General features: G+C 46.4%; 1 protein-coding gene across 1 annotated transcript in view; it reads right to left on the bottom strand.

Annotated features, from left to right (window-relative positions):
• Window positions 1-17,508, bottom strand: part of DYNLL1 (dynein light chain LC8-type 1) — a 27,519-nt gene extending 10,011 nt beyond the window's left edge. The window contains exon 1 of the mRNA XM_028480173.2: window positions 17,488-17,508. The gene's annotated coding sequence lies outside the window, so the exon portion shown is untranslated. The remainder of the gene's footprint in view (window positions 1-17,487) is intronic.
• Between the last annotated feature and the right edge of the window lie 25 nt (window positions 17,509-17,533).

The following is a 17,533-nucleotide window of genomic DNA, read 5'->3' as shown; positions in this document are numbered from 1 at the left end:
TGGCACAGTGGTTGAGAGTCCGCCTGCCGATGCAGGGGACACGGGTTCGTGCCCCGGTCCGGGAAGATCCCACATGCCGCAAAGCGGCTGGGCCCGTAAGCCATGGCCACTGAGCCTGCACTTCCGGAGCCTGCGCTCCGCAATGGGAGAGGTCACAACAGTGAGAGACCCGCATACCGCAAAAAAAAAAAAAAAAAAAAAAAAAGTGAAGGAAGAGCACTATCAAAAACTCATGCTGGGACTTCCCTAGTGGTCCAGTGGTTAAGACTTCGTGTTCCCAGGCTTCCCTGGTGGCGCAGTGGTTAAGAATCCGCCTGCCAATGCAGGGAACACAGGTTCGAGCCCTGGTCCAGGAAGATCCCACATGCCGCAGAGCAACTAAGCCCATGCTACACAACTACTGAGCCTGCGCTCTAGAGCCTGTGAGCCACAAGTACTGAGCCCACATGCCCCAACTACTGAAGCCCGCACGCCTAGAGCCCGTGCTCTGCGACAAGAGAAGCCACTGCAATGAGAAGCCCGTGCACCACAACAAAGAGCAGCCCCTGCTCGCCGCAACTAAAGAAAGCCCACGTGCAGCAACGAAGACCTAACACAGCCATTAATTAATTAATTAATTAAAATAATAAAGACTTTGCGTTCCCAATGCAGGGGACCTGGGTTCGATCCCTGGTCGGGGAACGAGAGCCCACATGCCGCAACTAAAAGATCCCTTGTGCCCCAACTAAAGATCACGCATGCCCCAACAAAGATCTTGCACGCGGCAACTAAGACCTGATGCAGCCAAATAAACAATAAATATTAAATTAAAAAAAAAGAAACTCATGCTTCTCTGGCCTGTGTTTAACCCCAAGAGACCTTTTGGGGATATTATTTCTAGGAACCAACGGCCTTTTTCATTCTGTTACCACTTATTTTTGCAGAATCATTTCTCATTTCCTATCTGCTTATCGCATAGTGAGGCAGGTAATAAATATCCACTAGTTGTAAATGAAATGTTCTGTGCAGGATTTGGATGCTTGAAATATATACCCAGAGTCAGTTACAGCCCCATCCTCAAGGAGTTTCTGGTCAACAGTAACCTAATCTTTCCAATATCATGTGTTTGGGGGTTTGAAAGGGCTTTAGAAGTACAGGAGCCCAGCAGGTAACATTAATGAGTGAGGTGAGGTAGGTGGTACAATAGGGAGTGGAGGGGACTGTGGCAAATAAAAAAGCCCTTTTTAAAAAAATTATTTATTTATTTTGGGCTGCGTTGGGTCTTCGTTGCTGCACGCAGCCTTTCTCTAGTTGTGGCGAGCGGGGGCTACTCTTCGTTGCGGTGTGCGGGCTTCTCATTGCGGTGGCTTCTCTGTTGCGGAGCACGGGCTCTAGGCGCGCGGGCATCAGTAGTTGTGGCACGTGGGCTCAGTAGCTGTGGCTCGCGGGCTCTAGAGCACAGGCTCAGTAGTTGTGTCGCACAGGCTTAGTTGCTCCATGGCATGTGGGATCTTCCCGGACCAGGGCTTGAACCCTTGTCCCATGCATTGGCAGATGGATTCTTAACCACTGCACCACCAGGGAAGTCCCTAGAAAAGCCCTTTAAAAGGTGCCAGGCAGATGTTGCTATTTGGGATTGTTGACCCAGTGTTGCTAAAATCATCTGATTTTCAAGAGAGACCAGAAATCTGAATTATTTTTATGGGAAATATCATTTTAATGTTGGTCACAAATTCATTTCTTAAAACACAGTGCAGTCTAGATATGGCCTATGGGCCTCCAGTTGGCAACCTTTTATTCAGCTGAATACTCTCTTTTTGTAACCAGAAGACAGACTCAAAGAAGTATAATAAAACATATATATATGTATTTGGTCTTTGCCCAAAGATCCAGGCACAGAGCTCTTAAACCCTTGAAATTATTTGAGTTATAAGAACATCTTTTGTTATCATAATCAGTCCCTATCAACTACACTGGAGTTTAGGTAACAAGGTGACTCTTTGAAGGGAAGGAGGCAAGATGCCTTCAGATATACAGATAGTTTCAGAAATCTAGATAGCTGGTCATCAGAGGAAACAACCATATGATTAGAGGGTTGAAACTTTCAGCCCCCTATTCCTACCCATGTCCCCTTCCCCTACCTTCCCCATCTCCTGACCTCCTGGGAGGGGAAAGGGGCTGGAAATTGAGTTCAATCACCAGTGGCCGTGCCCATGTAACAAATTCTCCATAAAAACTCCAAAACCATAAAGTGCTGTGCAGGTGGTGCACCCTGAGAGGACACTGAAACTCTGCACCACCCCACCCCCCAATACCTTGCCTTATGCATCTCCTCCATTTGGCTGTTCCTGAGTTGCATCCTTTATAATAAATCTGTAATAGTAAGTAGAGTACTTTTCTAAGTTCTGTGAGTCATTCTAGAGAATTATCAAGCCCGAGGAAGTGGTTGTGGGAACCCAAATTTGTAGTCAGCTAGGCACAGTGAGGGTAACCTGGGCACCCCATTTGCAGCTGGCACCTGAAGTGGGGGCAGTCTTGTGGGTCTGTGCCTTTAGCCTGTGGGTCTGTGCTAACTCTGGGAGTCAACGTCAGAACTGAATTGTTGGACACCCAGTGGATGTTGGAGAATTGACGTGGAAAAATAAGTATTTGGTGTTAGAAAAACAAACAAACGAACACAGTATCAGAAGTGATGTCATGGAATTCCCTGGTGGTCTAGTGGTTAGGATTCCGAGCTCTCACTGCTGAGGGCATGGGTTCAATCCCTAGTTGGGGAACTAAGATCCTGCAAGCCGTGCGGCTCAGCAAAAAAAAAAAAAAAGTTACGTCAGAAAAGCCACCACAGCAGACGGGAAAGGACCTGCCTGTGATTACACAGCGTGTTAGTTATGGAACCAGATTTCTAAGATCCTGGTCTGTTTGACTCCAAATCTAGTGCTCTTTCCATCACCTCAGACAAGTTGGCTTTACCCTTGGGTGCTGGGGATTTCACACTTTCTGGGCGTGAATGGGGCATGGCCTATGCTTGCTACTTGGCCCATGGTATTTGCTGAATAAATGAATGGGTATGGCACCAAAATGCTTGCACTTAGATCTGCATGAGGACAGTATCTCGTGTAGTTTTGATTGGCAGCAGGGAGGGTTCAGCTCATCATAGGCACTAGGGGAATTCCATGGGAAGGTAAGAAAGTAGAGACTCAACAGCATTTTTGGTTGATCAGAACCATGCCATCAACTTAGAGAGCTCAAGAATAAGTCATTTCCAGGGTCCTCTGGAAATTCAGATGACGCTAAAGTAAACCCACTATGACTCCACCAAGGAGAAACCCCAGAGACATTTCCTAAATCATCCTCATGATTTTTGCCATACCTGCACCCTACCTCTACTATTATTTCTTCAATATTTTTGTTTAATTAAAGTCCCTATTTTTAATAAGCATTTTTAAAAGGCAAATTTATATTATTACCATAAACAGAAAACTAGTCTCATTTATCATAAATAGAAGGTAACCATAAAATATAAACAAATACTATAATATAAAACGTTTTGTCCTCATATTGCTAAACTGATCTGGGACCCCACCAGTGATGTGTGTCCCACACTTGGGAAACGCTGCCCTAGCGGAGGGTTCTTAAAGGGGGTCTGGTGGATGGATTGCGAAGGTTTTGCAAGTCCCCAGGAATTATGCACAAGATGTGTGTTGTGCTCACAGGCGTTTTTCCAAGGAGAGGATCTATACCTTTCATCAGAGGCACAAAGGGATTCAGAACCCAAGGAGGATAAAGAACAATTGCTCTAGAATAACCTATACTCTTGGAATGAATGCAAGATTCCCTCACCAGGTCCCACTGAATTGGCCCATCAGTTGGGTTCTGTAGCATCACATGTCTGGGCAACTCACTATATTCCACTCCTAGCTGCTAAGTTTTCTTGAGAACCCTTTTGAGCCTGAAAACATGCATTTTCTATTCTTATTACTGGAAATCATCATTAGAGGGAGGCAAAGCTTCTGAGATCATAGGCTTTGGAATGAGACAGACTTGGGAAAAACCTAAGTTGTGTGCCCTCCTACAAGTTAGCCTCTCAGACGTATAGGTTCCTGCTTTTTAAATGGAGGTAATACCTTCATTGTAGGGTGGTGGCAAGGTTTATATTAAATAATGCATCTAAAGACCTAGCCAGGGACTTCCCTGGTGGTCCAGTGGTTAAGACTCCATGCTTCCACTGCAGGGGGCACGGGTTCGATCCCTGGTCGGGGAACTAAGATCCTGCATGCCGCACGGTGCAGCACCGCCCCCCCAAAAAAAAAAGACCTAGCCAAGGTCCAAAAGATGGTAGCTACTGCTGTTATGTACTGAGAACTTACTATGTGCTGAGCATTTGGGACACATTATCTCCTTGACTTCTCACAACTCTATAAGGTAGATATTAAGAGCTTTTGATCTCTCCGCTACACAGATGAGGAAAAATGAGGTGCGGAGAGGTGAGGTCCCTTGCCTAAAGTCACATTGCTAGGAATGACAAGGCTGGAATTTGAACCCTGCTCTGTCTGACTGTACAGTCCCACGTGGTAGATGAAACCTCTGAGCTGCCTCACCTCCCCAGACAAAGGGAGATGATGTGTGTCCCCGTAGACTCTCAGCATCTGTGGCTCCTGGTGGGAGCTCCCTAAATATATGTTGGATGGATGAATGAATGGATGGATAGATGGACTGAAGAAAGAATGGATTTTTCAAACTAATTCAGAGTTGTTTCCTCTCAAATTTGACCCCAGATTGGTCCTTGACTGTCTTGATCTTCCCTGAACAAATTCTTTGTACTTTAGCCATCAGACTTTCCCAGGGCCCTCAGAAAGCCCTTTGGATTTGTTCACAAGCACACTGAGGGGTTTCTTGCAGGGACTGGAGGTCCCAAAACAAGACAGAAAAAGCCACAGCCTGCACCCTGCCACTGGCCCAGGACTGCACTGTTCCCAGCCCTGTCCAGCAATCACTTTCCAAGATTTTCTGGGACCTCAAGCGCTTTCTTGGACCATGAGTTCTGTCACCAACCTAGCAGCTCCAGCCCTCCCTTACCTGAAAGGAAGTGTGAGGAATGTGACCTTGCAGTCCCCAGGGTTGATTCAAGAACTCCTGTACAGAAAGGAGAGGCTCAGTGGGAGAGTGTGCAAGGCCTAGGTCTGAATCTAGAAGCTTTCTTCCCATGGAGAAGGGCTGGCACTAGCCTGGGGCTGGCAGGGGAACTGAGTTGTGGAGCCAAGTACTGTACTGCAGTGCAGGGAGAGTGAGGCCAGACAGACTGGGACAACTCAGGAAAGAAAAAGCTTCCCTCTGGCCCATAGCCAATTCGCCTGAATGGACAGATACCTCCGAAGCCTGATTGCTCAGGCCCCTGTCCGGGGGGGCAGCAGATAAATTCAGGCACGTCCAGAGAGGCCTAGTGGGCCCCCCTCAGCTCCCAATCAGTAAGCAGAAAACCCAGAGTAGAGGCTAAAAGTACAGACTTTGAAGCCAGGCGGACCTGGGTGTGCAGCCTTACCCTGCCCCTACTAAGGTGTCTGACCTTAGGTAAGTGACTCTACCTCTCTGAGCCTCAGTTTCCTCACCTATAAAATGGGGATTGTAATAGTCCTTTTTTCTCAAGGACAATTTGGAGATTGAGATGGTGCATATAAAGTAGGTGGTATAGGACTTGGCACATGGCAAAGGTCAATGATGCTGGCTACCATTATCATTAATGGTACCCTAAACCAGGATTCTTCAACCTCAGAACCAACGTTTTGGACCAGAAAGTTTTCTGTTGGGGGACTGTTCTGTGCGTTGAAGGATGTTTAACAGCATCCCTAGCCTCTACCCACTGGATGCCAATTGCACCACACACCCAGTTATTAACCAAAAATGTCTCCAGACAGGGAATTCCCTAGCAGTCCAGTGGTTAGGACTCTGCACTCTCACTGCGGAGGGCCCGGGTTCAATCACTGGTCGGGGAACTTAGAGCCCACGGCCAAAGATAAATAAATAAATAAAAGTCTGCAGACAGCGTCAAATGTCCGCTGGAGGGTGAAATTGCCCCCTAGTTGAGAACCAGTGCCCTAAATAATCTAGGATGGGACTTCCCTGGCAGTCCAGTGGTTAGGACTCAGCGCTCTCACTGCTGAGGACGTGGGTTCAATTCCTAGTCGGGGGATTAAGATCCTACAAGCCAAGCAGTGTGGCCAAAAAAAAAATAAATAAATAATCTAGGATGAGTCTGAATGCCACAGATCCCAAACCCACAGCGCTGTGTAAGGACCACAAGGCAGGCGGGCTTACTTGCAGACAAAGGGATGGGATGTCCAACAATTACAGAACAAGTTCCCTCCTGCATAGACTATGAGGCAGGACTTGAGTCTGCTCTAGGAGCCCCCTCTGACTCACTAGGTGACCCTGCTGTCACTCTTTAATTATATGCAAAGTGGCACCAAGTTAAATCTCAATTATTCTAGGGCCCCAGACAAAGGAACAAGCAGTTGGTATCCGATTTCTGGCATCTCCATTCTTATTCACTGACTGGAAGAAAACCTGACTCTCCAGAACTCAAGAGTTCATTCAGACCTTCATTCATGATTGCTGAGAGAGAACCAGGTGTCAGTCACTGTTCTGGATGCTGGGGATTGTGACATTATGATTTATGATAAGAAATATATATTATAAACATATTTTATATAGATATATCTTGTTATATATAAATATAACAAGAGCAATGGGATCATCTTTTGTTATAACATTTGGTCTCTTGTCCTCAGTTCCTGAAATCACTTCAGAGCTATAAAGGTGAAATGAGTGTTTTGTTATTCATAACAAGCCCCTTCCCACCACAACTGGGTTTCTGCTGATGAGCTGATTTTTGGAAAGCACCTAAGGTGGGGCTGGTTGCCAGTGGAGCCAACCATGAGATTAAAGGCTTAGAACTTTCAGTCCCACCCCTGGCCCCTGAGGTGGGAAGAGGGGCTGGAAAGTGAGTTCAATTACCAATGACCAATGATTTAATCAACGATGCCTATGTAATAAAGCCTCCATAAAAACCCAAAAGGACGGGGTTCAGAGAGCTTCCAGGTTGGTGAACACATGGAGGTTCAGGAAGGGCGGTGCGCTGCAGAAGACATGGAAGCCCCCCACCCTTTCCCCATACCTTGTGTCTCTCCCATCTGGCTGTTCCTGAGTTACAGCCTTTCATAATAAACCAGTGATTTAAAGCAATTATACTCCAATAAAGATGTTTAAAACAAACAAACAAACAAACAGTGATTTAGTAAGTAAAATGTTTCTCTGAGTTCTGTGAGCTGCTCTAGCAAATTAATTGAACTCAAGGAGGGGGTCGTGGGCACCTCTGACTTATAGCCAGTTGGTCAAAAGTACAGGTAACAACCTGGGCTTGCAACTGGCATCTGAAGTGGGGGGAGGGGGCAGTCTTGTAGGACTGAACCCTTGACAGTGGAATCTGATGTCATCTCCAGGTAGAGTTGAATTGTAGGACACCCCGCTGGTGTCCAGAGAACTGCTTGTTGGTGTGAGGAAAACTCCATCGTAATTGGTGACCAGAACCCTATTAGGGAACCACAAGAGAACAAAACAGGCAAAATCCCTTCTTCATGGAACTTATATTCTAACAAGAGAATAAAGATAATAAACAAGCAAAAATATGTCTGACCCTGCTAAGTTCAATGGATAAAAATAGACTAAGGGAACCAAAGGGGACAGAGTGAGAGATCTCGTCTTAAATAGAGGTTTCCAGGCAGGTCTCTCTAAGAAGGTGCCATTTGAGTCAAGACTTGATGACCTGGCTATTGGGTGGAGGATAGAGTGTGGGGAAGCCAGTGGGAGCAGAGAGGCCCGGAAGAGGCTACTGCAACAGTCCAGGTGAGAGGTGATGGTGGCTTGGACCAGGACAGTAGCAGCAGAGGTAGGATGAGAGGTGGTTGGATTCTGGATATATTCTGGAGGTGGAGCTGACAGATTTGCTGATTAATTGAATGCAGGGTGTGGGGGAAAGAGAGGAGTTAAGCATGACTCCAAGACTTGTGGCCTGAACAATGAGAAGAATGGATTGAGATAGGGAAGGCTAGCCAAAAGAGAAACAAAAAGTTGTTTTGGCTATCTTAGTTTGAGATGCCTATTAGACATTCCAAGTGGAGATGTCAAATATGCAGTTGGATATATGAGTTCTGGGAAGAGGTCCAGGTTAGACCTATAATTTGGGAAGTCATCAGATTATAGATGACACTTAAAGCCATGGGACTCGATGAGATCACCACCAATGGGAGGAGTACGTGCAGATATAAGAGGTAATGCTTATTCAGCTAGCAACATTCTCTGAGCTTTCACTGTGCGCCAGGCCCCAAGCTAGGTGCTAGGTACAGAGATGTACCTCCCTCAGCACCTGCCCAAGAGAAACTCCATTACTTATTTAATTTTTTCTTGCCTAAGTGCTTTGGCCAATTAGAGGATAAACACTGAGAGTTCCTGCCCTGTGTCTTAGTCACTTGTTCATTATTTCAAGAGATACTTATTGAACACCTACTTGGTACAAGGGCCCCATCTAGGCACTAGGGACATGAAAGGGAGCAACTCAGACCTGGCTCCTGTCCTCATGGAGTTTACATTTTGTGTGTAGAGGAAGTGGACACTGAATGAGATGCACGTGGTATTTTGTTGTAGGAGCCTGAACAGACAGTCCATTCTACCAAAACAGCTTATCAAGGTTACCAGTGACCACCACACTGCTAAATCCAGTGGCCAGTTCTCAGCGTTCTTCATTGATGTACTTGTCACAGTTGCTCTCCTCCTCTCTGAAGCTCATTCTTCGCTTGGCTTCCAGTATCCCCAGGACTCTCCCTCTCCTCCTGGCTCACTGGCTGCTCCTCCTCAGCTTCATCTACTTGCTCCACCTCTTCTCCCTGGCCTCTAAAGGAAGAAGTGTTCCGGGCCTCAGTCTTTGGACCACTTCTCATAGTTTGCATTTTCAAGGCTTTGAATAACACCTCCATGCTCATGACTCCTGTCTTAGTCTGTTCAGAATGCTGTCACAGAATATTATATAGACCGGGTGGCTTATAAACAATAGACATTTAGTTCTCACAGTTCTGGAGACTGGAAGTCCAAGATCAGGGTGCCAGCATGGGCAGGTTAATGTGAGGGCCCACTTCCTGGTTTATAGATGGCCATCTTCTCTCTGTGTCCTCACATGGTAGAGGGGGTGAGGGAGCTCTCTGAGGCCTCTTCTATAAGGGCCCTAATCCTATTCATGACCTAATTATCTCCCCAAAGCCTCACCTCTTAATACTATCACATTGGTGGTTAGGTTCCAACATATGAATTTTGGGGGATAAACAGTCTATAGGAACTCCAAATTTATAGTCAGCCTGGAAGAAATGTAGGTAGACTGGTAACCCCATTTTCAGCTGGCATCTGAACTGAGGGTAAGTCTTATGGGACTAAGCCCTTAACCTGTGGGAGTCTGCACTAACTCTGGGTAGTTGTGAATTGTTGGACACAGAGTTGGCGCTGGAAAACTGAAGAACTGGTGTGGAAAAACGACACATTTGGTGTCAGAGGTGGTGTCAAAAAAGACACTGCAGGTAGTCCCTGGGTATCAGCACAGTGCTACAGATATAGATTTCAATAAATATAAAAATTATAAGCCACAAATAGGAGAAAAGAAGAAAAAAGATGTGGATAAACAGAAAGTGATACCAAACTTCTGTGTGGGAGGGCCAAATACAGCAAGAATGGAAAAATTTTCCCCATGTAAATTTATAGATATAACACCATTCCAATGAAAAAAACTAGAAGATGCCATATAGAACTTGATAAAAAGATTCTAGAATGTGCTTAGACAAATCAACTGGCAAAAATACTGAGGGAATGAAAGGAGCAGTAGAGGACACCTAGGCCTTTCCAAGGTACAAACTGGGAGGAAAGTTCTAGGCTGGGGTCACACAGGTCTTGGCATCACTGAATACCAACTTACTAAGTCACGGACATGAAGGCCAAGGAGGGTTTGGTCAGGCTAAAGACTGGGGAGGCAGAGATGGAGAAATCAATGTTCCAAGGAGAAGAACTAGCCCCTGCAAGACGTGGTACAGGCTTTCAGACACAGCAGATCCTGGAGAAGCTGGCAATCTGGGAGTAATGGGAGATGAGGGAGAGACTGGTGGAGGCAAATCACAAAGGCCAAGATAAAGGGATGCAGATGGGGTTCTCTCTGGGAGGCAGACACTGTCCCCTCCACCGCTGGCACCCTAGCATCTAGCACAGTGCCAACAGTAGGCATTCCATAAATATCTCACACATCTTTTCATAACTACGTATAGGGACTTGCTCTTTTTCACATCTGCATGGTATTCAGAACTGCACGTTTCCCGTGTACCAAGTCCCCTCTGGGTGGACCTCGAGGATGCTTCCAGTTCCTTAGGGAATTATAGTTATTAATAAACATCCTAGCATTTTGGATACAGCACCCCCTGCGGCCCTTCTTCCTCAGGCCCAGGAGGGATCGCTGGATTTCTGCTTGGTTCTCTTCTGCTTTCCTTCTGGCTTCCAAACAAGTACCTTTTGCTTTGCACAGCTCCCCTAGGAGACTGTGAGACTATATTCCCCTCAGGCTCTCCCCTCCCTCCAGCCTATCTCATCCCCTTTACAATAATCCTAGTCAGGGATATACAATAAACATTTGTATGAGCAGCTGAAATACTTAGGATTTACATGTATAATCTAACCCAGCCAGGTTCTGATTTACATTAGGGCTTCTCACCCTAAGTCACTGGCGGCTGTAGAGTGAGAAAGAAAGAACACTCCTCAGCCCCACCTAACTGTGCTGAGCTAGGTAGCTTCCCCAAAGCGACAGAAGTCGTCCCAGCTTTCTTTGCACATGCTTTTCCTTCTGCCTGGAATGCTTTTCTTTTTTTGTTGTTTTTTTGTTTTTTTTGTTTTTGTTTTTTTGCAGTACGGCACAGGCTCCGGACGCGCAGGCTCAGCGGCCATGGCTCACGGGCCCAGCCACTCCGCGGCATGTGGGATCTTCCCAGACCAGGGCACGAACCCGTGTCCCCTGCATCGGCAGGCGGACTCTCAACCACTGCGCCACCAGGGAAGCCCCTGGAATGCTTTTCTTCTCTCCTCATGTACCTGGTTAACACCAGCTGGTACATCAGGTCTCAGCTCAGAAGCCACTCCCTCCAGGAAGTCTTCCCTGAACACCCCATTCAGCTCTGGGTTAAGAGCTGCAGGAGCACCCATTACCATTGCCCCTTTGTCTGTGAACAGTGGGGGTCTTTTTTTTTAACAGTGGGGGTCTTGATAACTCTTGTGTCCCTGGCGCCCAGCACAGAGCCAGGCTATTCTGCGGCTCAGTAAATACCCGGTGGAATGAATGAACAAATGTCAAGTGGGCAAGGAGTGGGGAAAACCACCAAAGTCCCAGATGCCATATACACAAGCCTGGGCTTTTAGAGCTGGGGTCAGAGTGTTCCATGAGGGAAAAAACCCTAGTCTCCTGCAGGCACTGTCAAGGAGTGTGCCATGACAAGAAAAACTGGCAGCCCACGAGAAGGAGGGAATAACAAAAGAAACTGGTCCCCAGCTGCCTAGCTCCAGGGAACGTTTGTCAATGTGACATTCACAGAAGCCCTGCACATGTGCTGGCTGAGGGGGAGAGCCAGCCTCAGCCAGACAGAAGGAAATTTAGCTACTGTGCACATGTTAGCACTGGGGGAGGTACAGCTTGGAAGGTTGGGGTTTTGTTTTTGTTTTTGTTTTGTTTTTTACTTTTATAAAATCTGCAGGTACTTCCCATATTTGTTTTTACCTTTAAGGAATGTGTTTACTTTTGAGGTGCTGTTACCTAATTATATCGATGCAGTTCATTAAAAATCTGCTTAGTACAAGATTGAGTGCAAAAGCGTTAGGATTCTATTAAATCAGTGCATCCTCTTGCTGCATCAAAAAACATTATCAGCACTGTTGTTAATCTTTTCACACCCCTTCCACCCTTTGCTTGTGCTTCTGGTTCACTGTGCCATAAAATAAGTTTCCAAGTTATGTGACAGAGTGGAAAATATTTAGGGAAAAGTTTTGGGTAGGGGGTAAGGAACTTAGGGCTTAGAAAATAAAACTTGGTGAAATTGAGAAGCCTATTTGTCATTTTGTACTTCAGCTCCCTTTTTCTGGAGCTAGAGCAACTCTTCCTTAAGTACTAGTTAAAAAATTAATAGGTGTTTATTAAACACTTACTATGTGTCAACACAACAGGGCTATAAAAGGATTGGTCCTAGTGGTTCTTAAGTTTTCTGGGGGGGAGTTCGGGGGGTATAGGTTTACAGACCCTTGAAAATGATAAACTGCACTGTCCTGTATGGTAGCCACTAGCCACATTTGGCTATTAAAATCAAAATTAATTACAGTTAAATACAATTAAAGGTTCGGTTTCTCAGCTGTAGCAGCCACGTTTCAAGTGCTTAAGAGCTACATGTAGCCACATGGGGTTACCATATTGCACTCAGATAGTGAACGTTTCTATCATCATGCAAATTCTATTGGATAGCACTGCGTGAATATTCTTCCAGAATCAAGACTATCCTGCTCACGTGCAAAATTATGCATCCAACTTTACAACTTTCACAACTTCGCGGGGTCGTGGGGGGGGTTGGGAAGGGAGGCAGTGCTTCACTGACCCCTGCAGCCCATGGATCCGAGAAAAAGCAGCCCTGACATGACAAGCTATTTGAGGCCTCCATCTCAGAATACAGCAAGTTGGCAAAAATGAAGCAATGAGGCTGTTACAGATTCAGCATGCTTACTGCTTTAGATGTACCTCATATGAAACCAGGCCCTCGTGTTCCTACTTGTCCGGCCACATTCAAAGAAACATCAGTTCACTACCCCAAAATAATTGAAAATGTTACCGATTTTCTGCAGTCTCTTAAGAAAACACCAAATAGTCACAATGTACTGCAACTCTTCTTGAATTATCTTTCCCATCTTTCTCCTCTTCTCACCCACCTACACATGGCACTTGCTTCCCTAAAGCTCCCTGCACCCCCTTCCACACTCTCTCCAGATCTCCTAGTTCTGCTGCTGCTTGTCCCCTTCCTCTCCTGCACAGCTCAGTTCTTAATTATGTAGCTCTCCAGAATGTTTCATTTTACTCCATTGCACAAATAAAGTGGCAAAGAATGACAGAAAGCTCCTAGGGTACAGTGGCCAGAAACACATTCCACAGCGACCCAGCCCAAGCCCTCTCTGCCAGCCTGGACCAGTTTCTCTGAGATGACTCATTTTCCCACCGATGGTTTACTCCCCCATCACTTCCTCTTCTGCCCACTGCTCCCAAGGGCCAGGGTCTGGGAGAAGCTCATGACTGAGGCTGGCAGAGAAGAAAACATTTTGCTTGGATTCCAGAGGGGACTGATGTCATAGGGAAAGGGAGGAAACCAGATGGGCAGGTTCGTAGAATGTTTTATCCCCAGTGTTGCTTTATTATTATTTTTTATTGGGCACTGCCCTACTCCCTAGTAGGGAGTAAATGGCTGGCTGTGGGAAATGCATTAACTCTTCACAGTCTGCCAAGGCCAAAGGCTTCTTTTCAATCTGAAGACAATCCCACTGGTGCCATTCTTATCATCACATTAGGAATGATGAACTTTATTGAGCTCCCATACAGCTTAAGTGAAAGCCCCACCCTGTGGGAAGGGCAGGCCTATCCCATGTATCAGAGGACTCCAATGCCCATCCACCATCACCTGGTCATGCACCTGGAATTCTGTTCTCGGAGAGGGCACATAGAGCCTAGAGCCATCACACTTCTTATCCTTCCTTCTTACCTCCTCCACACGTAACTGAACTCATCGTTGTTCATCCTCTTGCAGATCAGTTCCTTCTGCTTTATTCCCTGTCTCAGAATGATACCACTGCCTGCCAGTACCCCAAGCCAGAAACCTGGGAATCGACCTGGACTCCTCCTCCTTCCTTAGCTCCCACGACCAATCTATCTCCAAGTCCTATGATTTTTGTCCTTGGAATATCTCATCTCCTTAGCATCTATCCCTATCATCTTACATCAGACCACTGGCATCTCTTGCTTGGATGACGGCAGTGGTCTCCCCATTGGTGTCTCCCTGTACCCAATCCCATGTTACTTCCCCATGTAACCTGCTAGTCAGTAGGCCACCCAGGGCTATCCCTGTTCTTACCTATACTCACCTTTGGGCTAATCTGAGCACACTGTCATATCTTCCCAGAACAATATGAATCCAACTCTAAAATCATTAATGGATAATGAGATTTTTTTAATGAAGTCACAGGAGGGGAATTACACTGCTATTACACAGCAATACTTCCTACACTGACCCTTTAATTATCTCTCCTCTTTCCCCAAGTTTCCCTATAATGGCAGCTGCTGCCACATCTCTCCCCGACTCCCTTTCCTTTCCCTACTATTCTGCAGCTACCCTCCATTCAAATTAGCTCGCAGTCTCCTCCCCTACTCGTTATCTCCCATCCCGTCAGCTGCCATTTCCTTCTGAGAAGGTCTCATCCCAACATAACTCCTTAAAACCCTTCAATGGCTACTCACTGCCCTCAGTAGAGTCCAAACTCCATAATACGGTCTACTAGGCCTTGCAGGCCCTGGCCCCAGCTCCTTTGCCCTCCATTTTCCTACTTGAACTCTTTGCCCCAGCCATACTGTAGGGAGGTGGGGTTCGCCCCTGGTCTGCCATAATCTCATGATCTGAGCAATTGCTCATGCTGTCCTTTTTGTCAGAAAAGCCTTCTCCTTCCCTATGGTTAACTCCTACTGGTCCCTCAGGGCTCAACCTAAATATCTCCTCCTGGAAGCCTCCCTTATAATCTCTAAAACTGCATTAGGTGGCCTCACAGCAGTTTACCCTTATCACAATTGTGCTCTAAATTGACTGTTTGAATAACAACTTGAATATACACCTCGAGGACAGAATGGTATTACTGCATGCAACCAGGGCCTAAATTATAGCATGTACTTGATGATGTTTAATAACCAGATGAGCAAAAGCTCAAAAGGGGGTCCCTGCTTAGCATCTGTGGCCTTAGTAGAGAACAGAGTCCATAGGCCTGTTTAGCATTAGGCCGTAATTTGGGCTTCATTTGGGTTCTAACTTGCAAAGGTTAGTACCTGGGCTCACAGAAACAAAATCCACCTTTGGGGTTCCCTGGATGATGCCTCCTAGCAATTTAGCTGCCTTCCTCCTAATCCAGAAAGGTTGTATTTGTCACATCCCCAGATCTGGGCACATTTTCAAGGCTACATATGAACTTCTTTGGTGATCACAAGCTGCAAGACTTTGCACAAGACGAGTTGAATCATTACTGTTTACACCTAGAGTTCTGTTAGGTCACTTAGCTGACTCCACCTCTCTCTCCCTAGGAGACTATCCAACTGTCTCCACCAGCACATTCCAGGCAACAATCACGTAGCAGTGGTAGGACTCAGAGGGTGGTGTTAGTACACCTAAGCACCCCCGCAAATGAGGAGGCATCTGGACTTTAGGATGCCTTTAGGATACATAAGCTCCTATATACTCTGGCCAGGGCTCTTTCCTGCTTGCTTTCTGAAGGCCAGGAAAGAACAACTAGAAGTTTTACATAATCCAGAATACAACAGATGGTTCTGATTGTTTTATTTTAGAAATAATTTATTTTTTTATTCCAATTATGAAAGTAGTACATGCTAATTACAGACAATTTCATAAACACAGAAAAGCACAAATAAAAATATAGAAATCAGGGAACTTCCCTGGTGGCACAGTGTTTAGGAATCTGCCTGCCAATGCAGGGGACACAGGTTGGATCCCTGGTCTGGGAAGATCCCACATGCCGCGGAGCAACTAAGCCCGTGCACCACAACTACTGAGACTGCACTCTAGAGCACCTGAGCCACAAATACTGAGCCTGTGTGCCACAACTAGTGAAGCCCGTGCTCCGAAACAAGAGAAGTCACCACGATGTGAAGCCGGCGCACCGCAATGAAGAGCAGCCCCCGCTCGCCCCAACTAGAGAACGCTGGCGAGCAGCAACGAAGACCCAAAGCAGCCAATAAATAAATAACTAAATTTACAAATTAAATATTTGGTTTTATTCTCTTGCTATTGCTAGCACTAACAGAGTTTGTTTTTGTTTCATAACTCCCCCCAACATTTTATTATGAAAGTTTAAAAATATGTAGAAAGGTTGAAAGAATGTTACAGTGAACACACTGAATACACCCACCATCTAGATTCTACTCGTTCTACTAGTTAACCCACCATCTAGTTAACGGTCTACTGTATTTGCTTTCTCATGTATCTACCCATCCATCAATCCACAAAGGTTTCTTTTTTTAAAATAGATTTATTTTATTTATTTATTTATTTTTGGCTGCATTGGGTCTTCACTGCTGCACGTGTGGGCTTTCTCTAGTTGCAGAGAGCGGGGGCTACTCTTCGTTGAGGTGCACGCGGGCTTCAGTAGATGTGCTCGCGGGCTCTAGAGCGCAGGCACACGGGCTTAGTTGCTCCGCGGCATGTGGGATCTCTCCGGACCAGGGCTCGAACCCATGTCCCCTGCATTGGCAGGCAGATTCTTAACCACTGTGCCACTAGGGAAGCCCCAGAGGTTTCATGTGTAACATGAAAAATCTTTTTAGATCAAGACTCTAGATGCAAGACCTCATTCTTGTAACGTCCCCAGGTTCAATGCTCTGCCCTGAATGTAAATGCATTCAATGAAATGTAAATGTGGAAACGTTCCAAGGTGGGAGTCTACCTGAGCTCCCGAGCTTCTGAAGGACTCAGCGCATAGGCTGGAAGCATGGCTCTCGGTTCTAATCCTGACCCCATTATGATACCTCCGTTTTCTCACCTGTAATATTGGAATCTCTCCATACTGCGTGAGGATTAAAAGCACAGTTTGCGGGAAGCACTCTATAGTGACAGTCGCTACAGTTATGATTCTTTTTTTTTTTTTTTTTTTGGCCACGCCGCGCGTCTTGCAGGATCTTAGTTCCCCGACCAGGGATAGAACCCGTGCCCCTACAGTGGAAGCGCGCGCCAGGGAATTCCCAGTAATGATTCTTTTACTCCCTCCTTGTCTCCGATAAATTTCAAGTCCAGCTATGGAGCCCATCTCAGGTCTCTTACACCCATTTTAATCCACCTAACACCCTCGGTTCTAAGCAACTGTAAAAAAGGGACAGGGTGGCCCAGAGGGCTACAGACCTGAGGCAGTCGAGGACTCCTTCAGTCCGCTACGGCGTCAGCCTGAGGCCCTGGCCGACTCCCTGCGGCGCCCTGCACGCGGAGTGACGGCCCGCGGGGCCCACCCTGAGCGATACACCCGTGTCACCTCAGCAAATGTTCACAAAAACCTGTGAGGTAGGCAGCGCTACAGAGGGAGAAAACTGAGGCCCAGGGAGCCTGAGTCACTTGCCCAAGTCGACGCAGCTGGCGAGTGACTTGCCTTCGGGAACCGACTCCAAATCGCCTGACTCCAAGCTCTTTCCCGG

Source organism: Physeter macrocephalus, chromosome 19 (genome assembly GCF_002837175.3).
Source record: "Physeter macrocephalus isolate SW-GA chromosome 19, ASM283717v5, whole genome shotgun sequence".
In the NCBI taxonomy this organism is placed as follows: domain Eukaryota; kingdom Metazoa; phylum Chordata; class Mammalia; order Artiodactyla; family Physeteridae; genus Physeter; species Physeter macrocephalus.
Note: the sequence above shows the minus strand (reverse complement) of the source record. Positions and strands in the feature narration are given on the sequence as shown.